Source organism: Botryllus schlosseri, chromosome 1 (assembly GCF_051294905.1).
Source record: "Botryllus schlosseri isolate E-star chromosome 1, Bs_hap1, whole genome shotgun sequence".
NCBI lineage: Eukaryota > Metazoa > Chordata > Ascidiacea > Stolidobranchia > Styelidae > Botryllus > Botryllus schlosseri.
In genome coordinates, this window is record NC_137236.1 from 127,912 (window position 1) to 145,633 (window position 17,722).

The 17,722-nt window shown below is 38.3% G+C and overlaps 1 long non-coding RNA gene across 1 annotated transcript in view; it reads right to left on the reverse strand.

Moving 5' to 3' along the window:
- LOC145439471 (uncharacterized) overlaps positions 1-17,026 on the reverse strand; it is a 47,564-nt gene extending 30,538 nt beyond the window's left edge. Inside the window, exon 1 of the long non-coding RNA XR_013915225.1 lies at positions 16,799-17,026. This is a non-coding gene — a long non-coding RNA (uncharacterized LOC145439471). The remainder of the gene's footprint in view (positions 1-16,798) is intronic.
- Positions 17,027-17,722: the final 696 nt, after the last annotated feature.

Consider the following 17,722-nt stretch of genomic DNA (forward strand, 5'->3'; position numbering starts at 1 on the left):
TCTGTTATTCGTTAATTATTAAATCTAGACCAGATACCGAAGAAACCAACTAACGGAAAATTCGCTATCATCATTAATTACGACGAGTCGAGTTTGCCTAGGTCTCGCTGGGTGTGTGTATATACAGAGATGGCGATACTCATTTTCATGATTCACTAGGATTCGGACCACTAAAACCTCAGATAATCGAATTCCTGGAGCCGGATGAATTTTCTGTGACTGGGAAACAGTTACAGAGTAAAACTTCGGATGTGTGTGGAGATCATGCTATTGCATTCTTGATAAAAAGAGCTCAAGGGTTTTCAGCCGAGGAATACTTGGATAATTTTGGCGATGATCAAAAAGTGAATGATACGATTGTACGTGCTTTTGTGAAGAGTTTGATTTCAGAGTAATAAACGAATGTGTAAATGTGTATACTTGTGATTCTTGTTGCAACTGTGAACAGTGGACTATTCTGTAGGTGTGAAACAGCGAATAAGCCGAAAGTATTATTCAGGTAGCAATCAATAGCGAGGAAAGAGAACACGATCGGTCATTTGACACGACTAAACTACGACATCATATATCATAATTTACGATCAAACTATTTCGCACTGAATGGAATAGTGTAATAAGCGATAGTAGCACACAGCTGCATGGGAAACAATTCACCGCGCAGGTCATTCGAAATATAGGTCGCACTGCTTAATCCTCGCAACAAGCCACGTTTCCGTCCGCGTGGTTATTGTTGGTGACTCGTACATATTCAACACCATGCGAGAGATACTCGAAAGTACGAATCATCGCCGCGTCCATAAGAATAACGATATATCATTGTCGTACTCGCCGTAATTTGGAATATACACATTACCTAAGGACCAATCACATGACTATTTACTTGATACATATTCAACACCGTGCCGCCGCGCCTATACCCACAACGTTAGTCAAATCATCTCTCCTGAAAGGTCACCATGTCACCGCGCCTATACCTGAAAAGGTAACCATACCACCACGAGTTTTCACGGCACCGTGCCGCCGCGCGTATACCCGAAAAGGTAACCATGCGACCCCCGCCATAAGACACAATGGCACCGTGCCACCCCCGCCATAAGAGATAAGGGTCACCGTGCCACCCCCGGTTTCTCGGCACCGTGCCACCCCGCCCATAAGAACCCCATAGCCCGTCACGACCGATCTACTTAACTACTTACGAGTCGGATAGTGAGAGATGATTTTTTCGTGTACTGAAACTATGCGCCATGAAAGTCAATTTATCCAAGAGAATGTTCGTTCCGATTGACTTTTCCACTGTGGGAGTCTTGAAAACTAGATTGGTCATATAACAGCATATGAATCCTGTACTACAAAGCTAAGCAAGTTAGTGGAAATGGCTTGATCAGCCCACAGCAACATAGCCTTACAGGACTGGGTGGTCACGTAGTCATTGTTGGTGCTCAAGCAGAAGTAATGTCATGCAATCTAGAGTACAAGTATACCGTAATTTTCAAGGTATGATACGCCTCAACGTATGATACGCACCCTTAAAATGGCATGTAAATTCTGGGGAAAAGCCTGCACCCAGTTTATCGAAGTACTCCCCAGAGTAATTTCAAAAAATCAAGGTCAAAACAGAATGTTATGACGACAACACCATGCAATTTGAAACCAAGTACCTGAACATTAATTAAATGAGAAATTTCCTACTGCCTCGTTGATATCACTCCAAAACTAAGAACAAAAGAAGCACATTTGAGCTGGATACTTTGTGATACGCAGATAAACAGTGACCTTGGATATATAAATACCATCCTCAAGAAATTCCACAAATTTTACATGCCAATTATCAGACCGCTTCGGTGACCTGTATACACCCAAAATTATATCCTTTGAGAACCATTACTGGGGGAAAATTTGCGTTACATAGGATTACGATATGTCCTCATTTAGGAGCATTTGTCCCTTTTTCAAGATTTTCAAAATGTCCTGAGACACAGTAAATCAGCAGAAATAACGCCCACGCTGGCTATTTCGGGAGCTGAGCCAAAAACTTGACTTATTTTAATCAACCGACCGGGAGAAATTTCAAGTAATATGGTAACCCTAGCGCTACAGAAACTTGCAAATGTGAGTCTGTGATGATGGTATATATTACTATCTTCGTGCCTCGTGCTAATCGAACCGTTATTACGAATATAATATGATCTTTCAAAAAAATTAAGCAGACAGTCATTTTTATGTCATTTCTCCCGCGTGTAATGAGCTCAGAAGAGCTGATGCGCTGCAGCCTATGCATGCCACGACACCCGCTTTCGTATCAGACTTTTTTGTAGGTAATAAATACAGCGTACAAACAATAATTAGCCTACGGCTGGTATGAGGCAAAGTTATTGTTAAATATACGATTAGTGGTGGGTCATAGGTCAAACACGTTTTTGAATTTGCGTTGCAACAACAAAAGTTACGGAGCCACTGCACTCGAATTTCCTATTAGGTTTATTCGAATTATTCCACGCCAGAACAAGTAACAATTATTCACTATTTTCATCCACACTGAAAATTGTTTCATCAACACAAATGCGTACCATCCGTCAGGTTGAAAGGCACTGCGCTAGTTCATTAAATAGAGAAAATCATAAGTTGGTGATTTTTAATGGGACTCTGGGTCGCGTAAACTTCAACAGAACCACATATAACGAGTGTGATATCAAAAAGGCACTAGAAACCGTCTAATTAAAATGAGCCTCTGATATTTGCTTTCAAGTTGCACACTTGGCTTAAAGGGGCACTGCACTCTACAGATGATGTGGTCTGAAATTGAAAAGCATAACGAAAAAAAATATTTGGTCGCAGCCGTTTTCTTCAGAACGCCACCGTAATGGAGCTGCAATGTATTGAAATTTCCAGAAACACATCACGCTCCAGCAGGCACGCAGAGATCGAACTTTATATAGTTATCAGCCGATGTTATGAAGGAAATATGTCGTACAGGCAAAGGTGGTTTAGATACAGCTTTCAACGGAAGATGTTCAATCAGAATATTTATGTCAAAATCGGGTCTACTGTATTCTATTTCTGTCGTGTACGACATATTTCCTTTATAATATCGGCTGACAACTATATAAAGTTCGATCTCTGCGTGACTATATTAGACTATATTAAATCAAAATTCAGCAACAGCACTATATTTAGGGGTATTAGATTTATCATAGTTACATAATTTCACGGATATCATGTACATAAATAAACTCCAGTCATGTAGATAAGTATTTATCTAGAGATACTCAAATAACGGGGCATCAAACCACTAGGTGTCGCCAGACTTCTGGTGGTGGTAACCGCCATTGTTACGTATACGCGGTTGCCGTTATCAGAAACCTGTAGGTTACTTTCTCGATTGCGTAAGGGTATTTTATATGGAAATAATGGCTACAACATTCTACGTGGACCGTGAGCTCGCTATAAAATGAACTAAAACTTCGGAAAGCTTCTACGGAAGGAAATAAGGCCGATTTGATAACTAGGTGAGAATGTGAAATTGTCAACTAAATGTCGGCTACCCGCTCAGTACCAGAAGTTTTCGAAGTTTTAGTTCATTTTATAGCGAGCTCAGGGTCGACGTACAATATGTTGTAGCCATTATTTCCATATAAAATACCCTTACACAATCGAGAAGGTAACCTACAGGTTCCTACGGCAACCGCGTACGAAACAACGGTGGTTACCACCAAAAGTCTGACGACACCTAGTGGTTTGATGGACCCTATTCAATCAGTTTTACGTCACCACCTATTGTAAATTTGAAATAATCAGTTGGAATACAATATTATTGATATATTTTGAATCGAAATTGATTTTTGTACGATTTTTGCCTGCAACCTATTTAGTGCAGTTTCTCGAAAGGTTCCAGCAATGGTCTGACATAATATGTTCAATGGTTCATCTCATCTGCTCTGGTATCTTTATATTGTTGTTCTGATGACTTGTTAGAACCTCCTAATGTGAAATTGGAAACTTTCATCGGTATTCGAATATACCAGATACCAGATTTAAGCTTCTCGTTTGATAGGGTTACTAGGTAGGCTATACCCACTTTGCTGACTCAGTGGAAAATTATCCATTTACCAGTCAAAATAAATGAGACACATGTGAGTATTGTGGTTAAGCCTTTCATGAACAAATTTTATAGTTTATACTCCTCTTTAATCTTGGTAGAATGACCAATTGATACAGGAGAAGATGAGTTTCTGTTTCTCAAAAGTACAATTTTTGGGCTTGAAAAACTGTTTTTTTGACAAAAAAATATTTCGCATCATGCCATGTTAATATTGATAGAAGGAGTGAGAATGACATGAGGGTTTTTCATAGTCAATTAGCCATTTATGTGCAGTATAAAATTAGAAAAAACTACGATTTTCTTCCTACCAAGTGAAATATTCAAGGGTAAACACAGTACTTTTGGGCTTTTTTAGGGGTATAACTATATTCTGACAGAGACCCAATCTGACAAAGCTAATGATATTCGTAATCAGCAACCTCAAAAACCCCCGAAACGGCTCTCAGCTGTTCTGCCTAAAAAAAAAATCATTTTGTTGACAAGTGTAATCACTCATTATGACGATATAAGTATATGGGAGACCCAAACGCTTGAGTATGTAGCCTACTTTTCATGTAACTACGAAACATAAGGCCGGCTCTTCACCACGTGATGATGATCTGGTATTTTTGAAAATACTTTATTTGGCTTTGTGACAATGTTGCAAGTTGATCACAGCTACACAGAAATGTCATTTACTCTAACGTGCATAGCTTTGTACAGTATGTTTCGTATGTTGCGATATGACTAATCGAGGTTTCAGAAAATTGATGCAATTATAACTTTTTGATGGAACTGGGCGTAAAGTTTCATTAGTCCAAAAAATCGTCTTTCTATACTTGACTGGAATCATTACAGTTACGGAACTTGATTCAGATTCGACTACCGGTACGCAAATCATTGTGCCTCGGTCCCATAGATAATATGGACCTCAATGTAAAACGATGCTGCGAGTGTGATCAAGTTTAACCTTGAGCCTTGATCAAGCCAGAGTAACGGATTGTTTGTGCCATGAAAATAGATTTGGACTCCATCAAGTTTCATACTTTGCAGAAGTTTGGCTGATAACCTAGCGAAATATATCTTAGTAACTATCAATTTATCTTGAATGAATTACATACCATAAGTATAGTTTCCACGATATGGCATGATGAAAAACAAGCTTTTAATGATCATTCAACTGTGAAATTGAAGGGCTTTTTCAAGGCAAATTTGAAATTGCGTCTGTAATTGGGCTACTGTGACCTTACAATCCTGTTCACTTTGTTATGGTATAAATATTGTTCTATTCTGTCATGTAAGTAAGAGATTAGGCCTAATAATTTTTCATGTTCGGCCCTAAATGTAGCTCGAGTTTGGGGTCATTGTCTACAGAAATCAGTCAAGTGTGACAATATTATAGGATTCTCGTTCTCATTTCTGTCTGCTTTGAAATTTTTGCCACCAATTGAAAGATTCGCCAACTATACTGATTAGCATCAATGTTATGAACTATCTCTGGACTCTCCCAGCTAATATTTCATTACGGTACTGTTCTTGAGTAGCAACAATGTTTTCTACCACCTTGACTCTGCCTGAAAATATTTTATTATTCTACTCGAGTGGCATTATTGTCGGCACCTATCTCAACATGGGTGTCTACTCTATACATCCCCTACAATTATTATACCCTTTCTTACAGATAGCATGGAACTGCCCGAGATTTTATGCAATTCAACGTTATATGAAGACCCAAACAGAAATCACCGCCGTGTCTCTCACAATGATAAAGGTACCGATTATTGCTACTCTAGTAGCATAGTTGGCGACATTGGAAAAATAGAAACATTCATAAGAGGCCAGTAAAGAGATATTTCCGGCGCATACTGTGAGTGCTTGGTCTTAATGCTTGGTTGATCTCAGTTGTCAAGTCCAAAAAGAAACGCGAAATCAAGACATTTCCCGCTGCTATCGAAGGGCGGCTGGTGTTCATTCGAATCTGTCGATGGATGTTACGGAAGACGGTGGGCCAAGCCTTTCCATGAGTATGGACAGATTTTCTATGCCAACATATGTCTCACTGCATCAGTGGTTGACAGTCAGCTGCATTTTTGAATTACTAACCTAGAGCTAGTCACTTTTTAAACCTTGAAACTAGAACTAGAACTACAGTACTCAAAAAGCCAGTAGCTAGCAGACCCGGCTTGTCACTTGATAAAATATGTAGTCACACAATTTACAGAATTGAGACATAGCTTTTTCCTGGTAACACATTCGATTTGAGTTGAAGTTCAGGCCATCTCCGGTGATGACATGCAAGCGACAATTATGAGCTGAATCGCATAGTGTACATTATCCTTTTTTAAGCTGTTTTGCGGATGGTTCGGTGTCGCGTTTTGCAAGGTGTAAATAATAAATACAATTAAATAGTATATTCATATTGAAATGAACCCGAATATTTTCGGCTGACACTCGTCAGGGGTAATCGTCAGCAACTAGTAGAGAATTGGAAAGAACATTGTATATCAACAATCGTATCACAAAATATGACGTCACCAGCATGAAATTTCGAATGAGAGAGCGTTCAATGTACTATTTTTAGGTGATACACGAACTCCTTTTGTTGACAGAGTTTTGGTTGGTCATCAGCCGCGGCATGGAGAGGAAATTAACGCAATTCAACGCAGAAAAACGAACAGAGCCCACCGCACGAACAATAAAAGATGTTTATATCCATCTACCTTGGATTGGCCCCATTTCCACCCGCTTTGAAAAACAATTGATTTCTGCTGTCGGTAAATGTTACGATACAGTCAAAACCAATGTGATTTTTACAACAACACAACTGCTCCCTTCAACACGCAAAGACGTGCTTCCTGCACTTCAACAAAGTAATGTAGTGTACGAATATAGGTGCCACTGTGATTGTGGCTACGTGGTAAGAACGTCAAGACGTCTGCAGGACCGCATAAACCAACATGTCCCCAGATTTATCAGAACACGTACGTCACACGATGTGAAAAGCTCACCCTTAACTCATCCACTTAAGATTGATGCTGATCGATCAAAGGCAATTAATTCTGCCATCGGCAAACATCTGTTGGATAATCCGATTTGTGCGAATAATTATCGAGACGACCGATTTCGAATCGTAGGTCGAGGCCGTTCACAATTCCATTTGTGTGCCTTGGAATCAACTTTTATCAAAATACACCAACCAAAACTCTGTCAACAAAAGGAGTTCGTGTATCACCTAAAAATAGTACATTGGACGCTCTCTCATTCGAAATTTCATGCTGGTGACGTCATATTTTGTGATACGATTGTTGATATACAACGTTCTTTCCAATTCTCTACTAGTTGCTGACGATTACACCTGACGAGTGTCAGCCGAAAATATTCGGGTTCATTTCAATATGAATATACTATTTAATTGTATATTGAAGTTCTGTACCTCCAAGAAGCTCTTCAAATAATAAATACCAATTTGGAATTGTAATTTTTTACTATAACGGCAATCGTATTGTAAGGACAAGAAATAATAACGTGCAACAAATTGCTTAATAACAGCCCGAAAATGTATCATCATCAATTTTGTTGCCAAAATTTTCGAAGGTACCCTATCCATCAGCAATAATGGTAAATCTGTTCCCATGAGCTGAGAAAGGATAGATCTGTGATAGCCATATTAATATGTGCATCGTGCAACTACCAATTACCAAATAATTCATGCAGTCGCGGGGCGACCAGACAGTGTATCCCAATAGCTTTTCATAGCAATTATGCTATTAATTCCGGTGAGTAGTTAGCCTGTAAAGAGCGTTCTATTTCTACAATTAGTAATTTATATATGCTCTTTGTATTTCTTAAAAAAAACAGTGATGGCACAGTCCGCGGTGCCGACCAGGTGAAACATTACGATTGTCCACAGGAATGTGGGACTCCGAGTGTACGCTAGAGAAGTTCTGAATGTTTGAAATTTAAGATTTGAAATGACAGTATTTTCGGTGGCCAGTTATAAAATAAATAATTGAAGAATTTCCTACCGTAAATACTTATTGTTAAATTTTGTGCAATATACACAAAGTCATTCTGTTGGCACTAACTAGGTTGACGGAATTTGGTAAAAGTCAACATCAAGGTACACAAACGATACAATAGACAGCGTCATCCGAAAATATTTTGGTTTATTTCCATATGAATATATTATTCATTGGTATACTGTCTCTTGAAGTACTCGTCATCCATTTCACTTTCCGAGAATGCGGCACCAACTCTCATCACAAATGCAACATAAAAATGCCGCATACTTACGGGATGAAACAGTCTCTGCTGGCGGCGGCGCTTGATAAAATTGGACAAAGCTTCTTCTGTAGACGTAAGTCGATGGTTAATGACTTTGTGTCAGACTTAAACAACCAGATAATTCTAAATTAGACCAATTAAAGCAAGATGCTGGTAATCTAATGCCAATCTAATGTGTCTATGCTCTCATTTTAATAGTAATGTAATTTGTGGAACTTTTCTATTATTCTGATTCTGACCTAATTTCTGGTTTTCCAGTAAATGAAATAGGAGAACTGTATAGTACGAAACGAGCCAAGCTTGCTGTACAGACATCATTTGCTATTTTAGTGCCTATGAGAATGAACTTGCTTGTGTTGTTGGACTTCTTTCTGATCCGTAATTTAATTCAGTTTACAGTTTTTGCGAATTCATCGATTCTTATTCTAATTCTAATCTAATTTGGAAAAACATTGTACCGGTACTGTCATTCTAGTTCCAATAGAATTTTGTAAAACACTGTAGGTGTTATTTTATCTAATTTGGGAAAGCTGAATATTTTTAAGTACCGTATCTGTTAATTCACTAGTCAACACATGTTTTTCGGCAGACAAAGTAAAAGGGGTTTTGGGGGTTCTGAAGGGTACTGATTAGGCAGATGATGGGGCTAGTTTGACTAAAATCTCATATTTTCGCTGTATACATGCTAAGTAAAAAATTGGCTCAGTCGTGTTATAAAGTTCAGAAATTCAATCTTCTTATTATTTTGATATGATGAAGACCGTTTTTATTCATAATACAACAACATAATTTTATTTCGTCGTACCGGTATTTGATTTATTATAATTGGAAACTTTCACGTATATCGTCATTTACATAAATAAACTTCAATCACGTATATAAGAATTTACCTAAACACTCCAATAACGTTGCATTAATTGAATCAGTTTTATCTCAACCACCTATTTTAAAATTCAAAATAATCAGTTGGAACATAATATTAATAACTTCTCTGAAAGCAAATTTGGTTCTGGTATTATTTTCGGTTGTAAGCAATTTAGTTAAGTTTTTCGAAAGGTTTAAGCTATAGTCTGCCATAATATGTTCGTCGCTTCTGGACTGATATCTTTCTTTTGTTGTTTTGAAGTATTGGTGGAACCTTTTTCATTTCTAATCTCTCTAATCAAGTTAAAGATGTTTGAACAGAAAGTATAAAAGTAGAAAAATTTAAGATTTATTTCCTACCAAGTGAAATATTCAAGGGTAATTTTTAGGGGTAAAAATGTCTTCTTTTCTAGAGCAAATCTGGCAAAACTAATGTGATATTGGTAAAGAACAACCTTGAAAACCCCAGAAACGACTCCTAGATGTTCTGTTCTTTTTCATTTTGTCGACAAATGTTATCGATATTGGGTTAAAGAGGAGAGGACATCGACAAAATCTGAGCAACCGACTCCAAAATCGAGTGTATACGAAAATGTCAACCTCAAGACGACGCTGTCTCAAACGAAAACACCTGCCAAAGGCACCAATAGAAAGCTCGGTCCTATCCGAAAATCTGCTATGGAAAATATCCCAGGTTCTGATTCTACCGAGCCACTGCCCAGATCCCGGAAACTGGCTCCACATTTCAAGTTCTCGTTGATCCAATTCTCATTCAGGTCACATGCTTCTGGTTTAAATTCAAGTAATAAATACCATGTTTCGACACTCTCAAGTTGTTTGAGTTGCTAAACTTTATTGCAAACAGGTATAATAAGAAGTACTCCAACAACCAATCAACTATTTGAAAAAAGTTTATGATGCTATGCGAAGACAACACGCACTGCGTGAGGACAGCTGCGGTACGGTCATCCGTTTACGATGATCGTGATTGGGCTGCTATGTCGATCTGGCCAGTCGTATCAATATCAATCACCACACTATCAATACCACTGCATTAAGGCGCCATGTTGTCGACTCGGCAGGCATTAGATCGTATCGGAGTGTGTTCGCGGGCGGATGCCTACTGAGCCATCCACCATCTTATGAAACTTGTCAAGCCCTGGGTGGAAACCAGTATGGCCCACCGGGGTCTGGACTTGCGTTATGACTGTGTCCAGCCACCCTACCCAAGAGAGTCAGACTACCACTAAGGGTCTCCTTCCACAGCTATATTCTAGATCAGGGGTCACCAATGCAGTGCCCACGGGAACCAGTTAGCCCGCAAGGACCAAATCAATCGCCCGCGGGCCTGTTATAGAAATAGATTGAGTAACAGCCCTTACCAATGACGCATTGTATGCATTCGCATACATCGTATCTCCATATCCCGATAACATAACGACAATGCGCGGTTCAAATAACTAATTAATTTTTACTTCAAATCAATTCCACACATTTCATAACACGAAAACGCAGTCCAATACAACATAAAATCACGGAAATGAAGATACTTATTAGGAGTCATTAACAATACTCTGGGTTATCATGGTTTGTGGATAATGTCAGTATAATTGCAAATTAGTCAAAATGGACAGTATGAGTAATTTATGGAATTTCAAGCAGCAAATCATAATATCTCAGTAAAAAGGGAATATTGAATCACATTCATAAGATTATGTGAAATTTTGATTGTTATGGATCGGCAATTTGCCTCTTTTTCAGTTAACTATGGTGTATTTAGACATTGAGAATCAATTAATCACACATCAATAACAAACGAGCACATCAAGAGGGATAAGCCAATTATATTATTCTTGAAGCATTTAGAAACACAAAGGTAGCAGAAAACTTGGTCACTGGTCATAGAAGCAAGAAAAATTGTAGGCTTGAAATACAGCGACCGTCATTCTACAGAATAATATTAATGTCATGAAATATCATGGTAATGGAAGTTTTAAACTCGGTAAAGTTTACCTTTCAACACTCTCCTGAGTCAACTGTACTAAAGATATAGAGAAAGATTACTAGATCATGATGGAACATGGAGAATCTTACATAATTGACATTACAATGGTTTTCATACACCACACTACATTTATTATCATTTTTTTTTAAGTATTAAGTTTATATCATAATCCATCACACAAAACGTTAAAACACTACACAGTACACACTTCACATTAAAGATTATACCAATTTTTTTCTTCATTTTTCCATATTTATGATTTTTATGTAACTTCTATTATAATCAATTATTTTTAAGGTGTAAGACGATGGAATAAATTTATTTTATCCCGATATTCGATTCTACCTTGTGAATCAATCATTATAATAGCAAAAAAATGAATAGGATGACGGCTTGAACTCTACTGTAGTAAAACCATCCGAGCATTCGTATCACAGTGAAACATTTATTTTCGGGAATATTTAGGATCGACGTGACGTTTACGGTATTACCATTGTTTACGTCGAGTTGTGAATTATTTTTGCAACTGTTTTGGTTATCTAAGTGTACAATGAAATATGCGCAATATAAACAGCATCGCGAAATTGCATCAATTAAACATGAAATAGACAGTTTAAATTATTAAATGAAACGCGGTAATTCTACACTCCAAATTTCAATTTTGATGACGAGGAATTGTTGGCTCTTGTAAACGATTACCGATATTGCATCTGCCGTCTTCTTTCCGCCTCGCTGTAATATAAGTACCTCTGAATAAATCGCTATCCTATCTAATCAATCACGTCTGCAAACTATTCGTACCATGAGCCGGAGATGGACTATTCACGCGGTTACATCATTACAGTGCACAAAATAGAATTGGACTTTTTGTAAACGAACTAGGCTCACAGTCGGATAGATTTTAGGGATTTAATCTACAGGGGGATTGTGCATTTATATTTTGGCAATACGATTCTCAGGTATCTTGTGAACACAATTCAATATACGGTTACATATTTATTCAGTACTCCCATTTCATGAAAATAATCCTGCAGGAAACACATCGTATCCCAGGAAGCGGTATTGGCTGGGACGGTGTACTTGCTAGAGGACATTCTTGACAGTTTACATTTCAATTAGGGAAATTGCGGTGCAGGTAACAATGTCAAGCATCAATGACACTTAAAAAGTAGCTCTACAGCTTGTTTGATAGAAATTATATTTTTATCACAACTAGGATCATCTCTACTAGTGGAAAATTCATCAAAACTTGGGACGTACGTTTCTTCTTCAAGGTAGCCTAAAATAGGTGACGATAAGCGCACTACTATCATACTTAGATAATTGAACATTTCTAGTTTTCTAATTAGATTAATTAGGGCGAAATGCCGGCAATATAATTTGAATCTATTTTGTGAAATGATTCTCTGCTCTAATTCTAATCTAATTTGTGAAATTTTTATATGTTTCAATTTTAGTTCAAACCATATCTATGGTTTTCCTGTGAATGCTACTGAGAGAACTGTATAGTGTGAAACGAGCCAAGCTTGTTATACAGACATCATGCTTGTAAGAATAAACCATGATTTGATAGTATCAGAACTGGATTAAAGGACCTAGTTTTTACGGATCCAAATCTAATTCCAATCTAATTTGGAAAAATGTGTAGCTATAACTATAGTTTCAATGTATTTTGAAAAAAAGCGACGCGATAATTTTAATTCTACTATAATTTGGAAATCACTGTGTAGCGTCAATTCTAATTCTACTATATGTTAGAAAAGAAGTTGTAACTGTAATTCCAGTTCTAATCAAATTGCAAAAGCAGGAAATTTTCTGCATGACCGAGTATGACTGAAAATTAATCAGAAATCCTGTCGATTTGCGGCACAACTCTTGAGTACTTTTTTCAAGGCGATGGATGGGTACGGAAAATTTGTAAGTTGTCACTTGCGATGACCTGATAAAAGTATTCGACCCGTCCCAGTAATAAGATTTGAATTTCACATGCTCTAGTACTTTTTAAAGCTTCATTTACACCAATGGTTCAACAACCTCTTTTTAGACACGCCCCCTTTAAGATAGTGGAAAATCTCGCGCACGCTTATCGTCATATCACGGAATCCAACCGGGATGCTCATGCTGGCAACTTTAACAGATTTACTGGTGGCGTGGAAGGATATGACTGTTTATGAGGGAATTAAAAAATAAAAAATTCGGTCTATATATTGAGAAACACGTGTAACTTGGAGGTAAATCGCGCATAGCGGTAAATTTTTTTCAATTGACCGCTTCTTTGCGCCCCTCTTCAGATGCTTTCACATCCACCAAGGGGGGCGCGTCCCCCAGTTTGAGAACCATTGATTTACACTATTGATACATGCTCCCGATTAAAAAATGGACGGGACCACTCCAACTTCTGTTCGAGTTTAATCAATGAATATTTCGATAGTTTCTATAAAAATTATGCGACAACATAATACGACCACTGACCGTATTTATTTCACATCAAGCAGCTTAACAATCTAGACGTATTAATTTTCGACCTATGTCGTGTCGACATATAAATTTTTCGAGTATCTCATCAAATCTCTCGTTTTCTAAGATAACAAATATTTCTCCCAAGAAAATGATATCGGCTTGGTCTGATTAAAGCAAGTAATCATGCATTGAAGTGACGCATTACTGCCGAAGATCAACTTTACTATTGCTCATTAGTGGAGATGGTCAGTAACCAAGTACTTCTACTTTTTCAAAGTACAAAAGTACGTGTCGCCCACTTTCACTACTTACTGAAGCATTTACAATACTGATTACTTTTATTTCTACTTCACAATTTTCATTTTTTTAGCAAAACTAGGAATGATGTGATAAGTTTGTTGCGACTCGATCTAAAATGATGTATGACAACGCTGTTACATTATTGCAGGAAAAGCAAAGTTTTTTTTTATCAAAGATACATGTTGTGTACCGCGTGTCATCGTTATGACGTAACTTTCCGACATCACAATAAATATTATTGTATAATAATTTGAATATTACACGGAGCGTGCCACAATATTTCTAGGATGCTGTTTGAAACCGGATGTGTATGAGAGTGGATCGACGATGTAAGGGAAGGATAAATCTCAACTCTCATTTTAGAGCGGTCAGACTTTGTATCATCAACTCACCTGTAATAAAAATCCAAGTCGAGTCTCTGCCAGACATCTTTAAAATCGAAGGGGAAACGTAGCACTAAAATGAAAAAGAGTATACAGATACAAGATATTTGTTAGTAAACGATGTATGAATCATATGAATTGTGCTCTGTTGCTGAAACAATCATCTGGCTTGAAGATAGTTGATATAATATAGAATATAAAGAGAAGAATATATCGTAATTAGGCGTAATGAACCAGCGCTTGTCTACTATTTTAAATCCGGATCCTATTCCAGATGATCCATTCAAATCCAAGTACAAATCCCTATTTAATTTTGTATCGCGTCCATATCCAAGTCCAATCCGGTAATGGTGGAAACTTGATTAAAAAGTCGCATGAAAATTTAAACTTACGAAAATTTCATGTAAAAGTACAGACGCATATACATCTTCGAATTAATCATAAATAAACATCAAAAACCAGTTACAAGAGACGCGTGACCTCAATACCATAGATATGCATAATCAAAATCGCTATATTATTTGTTCTAGTTTCCGTTCGAAAGCGGTGGCTTTTGAAGGGAAGGTTGCTGCGGCCAAAATGTTTTTCACATTCTCCACTTTCATTTCATATAATATTATATTTAGAGCGCATTCTGGTTTTAATGTGTTATAGTTATGTCAGTGGGCAGTGAAATGAGAAATCACACCCAATATAATGCCGCGACAGTACAATGCATATAACATATATCTAATCCAATTAGATACGGGAATGAGTGAAAGTAACTCTTATCCATTTGTAAAATATTCCCTGCAATATGCAGCTAATTATTTACGTGTTGTCAATCGATTCAAATCACTAAATTTATATTCGATTTATATTCGCACCGGTTCCACGTTCTGTGAGATACTTTCACAGAACGAATATGAACTCGCAAATTCGTTTTCGTATCAAGGGTAAATCGAAAGAAGAAATCCCGAATGCTATTTCAAGACAAAACGATTTCGGAATTAATGCAATTTTGTTGAACCTAAAATAATGCACAATGCACATGAATGATGAAATGGTTCGTATCAACGCCAACATAAAAAGTGGGATGCTGTATGACATAAAACCACGAATCCTGCAGATAGGTGGTCAGTAACGGAGTAACTCTACTTTATCAGACCACTCAAGTAGTGCTGTCCACTTACATCGCTTAATCAAGGGGTTGTCATTTTAGACTACTTCTGTTTCTACTTCTTGTCACAATTGTTAGTGAAAACTACTTACTTCATACAATATTGATTTTGAAAAGTATCAAGTTGTTCCTAGCTGTGTATTCGTCATCGTTTTCAGTGAAATTTTTATGGGAGGCGCCTTAAATATCCCATGTATCACGGTGACTGCATGAACATATTTTCAAAGATTCCACACAGTTGCAGTGTCATTTAGTCATTTTGCATTAGCCGCGAAGTTATATCTTGCAATTTCGAAAGTAGATATCTCCTATAAACTGTTATAAACGTATGCGGCCCTTCGATCAAGTCTACTTTTTGACACTACTTATTTCACTACATTTCGGGCTGATACATTTTCTATTTCGACCTCAAGTCAATTTGTGATTTCTTGGAAATTGCTACTTCTGCTTGTAGCCTATATCAGCAGCAGCTTACGGCGCTATTTATCGTTCCACATGAGTCTTAACTTTCGACTACTTTGACCACCTCTAATCATTCATGAACTCATTTTAGCAACTCTCAGAACCAATTGGAGTGCGCTTGGTCACCAGATGTCGTAAATAAGCTGCATGAAGTAATAAATTTGTTCCATAGTTATAAAAGTATATGAAAGTGGTTTACAAGTATATTTGACTCATCGTCCCCTTATCAAGCTCGATATATCTTTATCACGCCCATAATGGAAGAAGTACTATCAGCAGCGAAGTAGTTGTGCTTTTCTGTAGTACTTATTATAATATACTTGTTAGTAGTATAGTCGATCGGTCGTGAGCGGCTAATTTTTTGCATTGGTTCTTATGGGTGCGGCGGTGAGGTGCCGCGAAAACTCGTGGTGGTGATGGCACCCTTTTACACCCCCTCTCGGCGGTGAGGTGCCATGTGTTCTTATGGATGCGGTGATGATGGCACCCTTTCGGGTATAGGCTGCGGCGGTGAGGTGCCGCGAAAACTCGTGGTGGTGATGGCACCCTTTCAGACCCCCTCTCGGCGGTGAGGTGCCATGTGTTCTTATGGATGCGGTGATGATGACACCCTTTCGGGTATAGGCCGCGGTCGTGATTCGCCGTGAAAACTCGTGGTCGTGACTCGCCTTTTTTGCTATAGGCGGTGGCGGCGATTCGCCTGTCGTGTATTCTTACGGGATCTGTGGTGATTCGCCATGTGTTCTTATGGGCGGGGTGGCGATTCGCCTGGAAACCCGGGGTGGCGATTCGCCTTTTTAGACCCCCCTCTGGGCCGCGATTCGCCATGTGTTCTTATGGGTGCGGTCGTGATTCGCCTTTTCGGGTATAGGCTGCGGTGGTGATTCGCCGTGAAAACCTGGGGTGGTGACTCGCCTTTTTTGCTATAGGCGGTGGCGGCGATTCGCCTGTCGTGTATTCTTACGGGATCTGTGGTGATTCGCCATGTGTTCTTATGGATGCGGTCGTGATTCGCACTTTCAACCATCTCTCGCGTGGTGTTGAATAGTCACCAACAATAACCGCACAAACGGAAACGTGGCTTGCAAGAGGATTAAGCAGTGCGACCTATATTTCGAATGACCTGCGCGCTGAATTGTTGCCCGTGCAGCTGTTTTGTGCTACTATCGTATCGATTATTACACTAATCCAGTCAGTGCGAAATAGTTTGCTAAATCTAGGAATCACTTCCAAGGTAATATTTTGGTAATTAGTTTACCGCAGAGCCGGCGTAGTCGGCGATTCGAATATCAACAATAACCGCGTTCACAAACTAACACTTCAAAAATGTGTGAAATAGTTTGCAAAACCCCGCGATCTCTGACAAGACTCGGGTGACATGATAACGTTACAGGTATAGGCTGAGGTGGTGATTCGCCATGTGTTCTTATGGGTGCGCTCGCACGTCGTACTTTCAAGTATAGGTATCTCTCGCATGTCGTATTGGAAACTCGTGTTGGCTCGCTCACGCGGTGAAATTTTAGTAATCAGTTTGTCGCAGAACTTGATTTCACTCATAAGATTTAATAAGTAACGAATAACAGACCGCCAGTGTGGGTAACTTGAATAGCGACAAATTGTCACTTATTTCCGCTCTAAGCCTAATCCTTTGTGAAGTGAACGCTTATTCAAAATGTTGTGATATAATTTTAAAATCCAACGACCACTCACCGGATAATGCTGCAGAC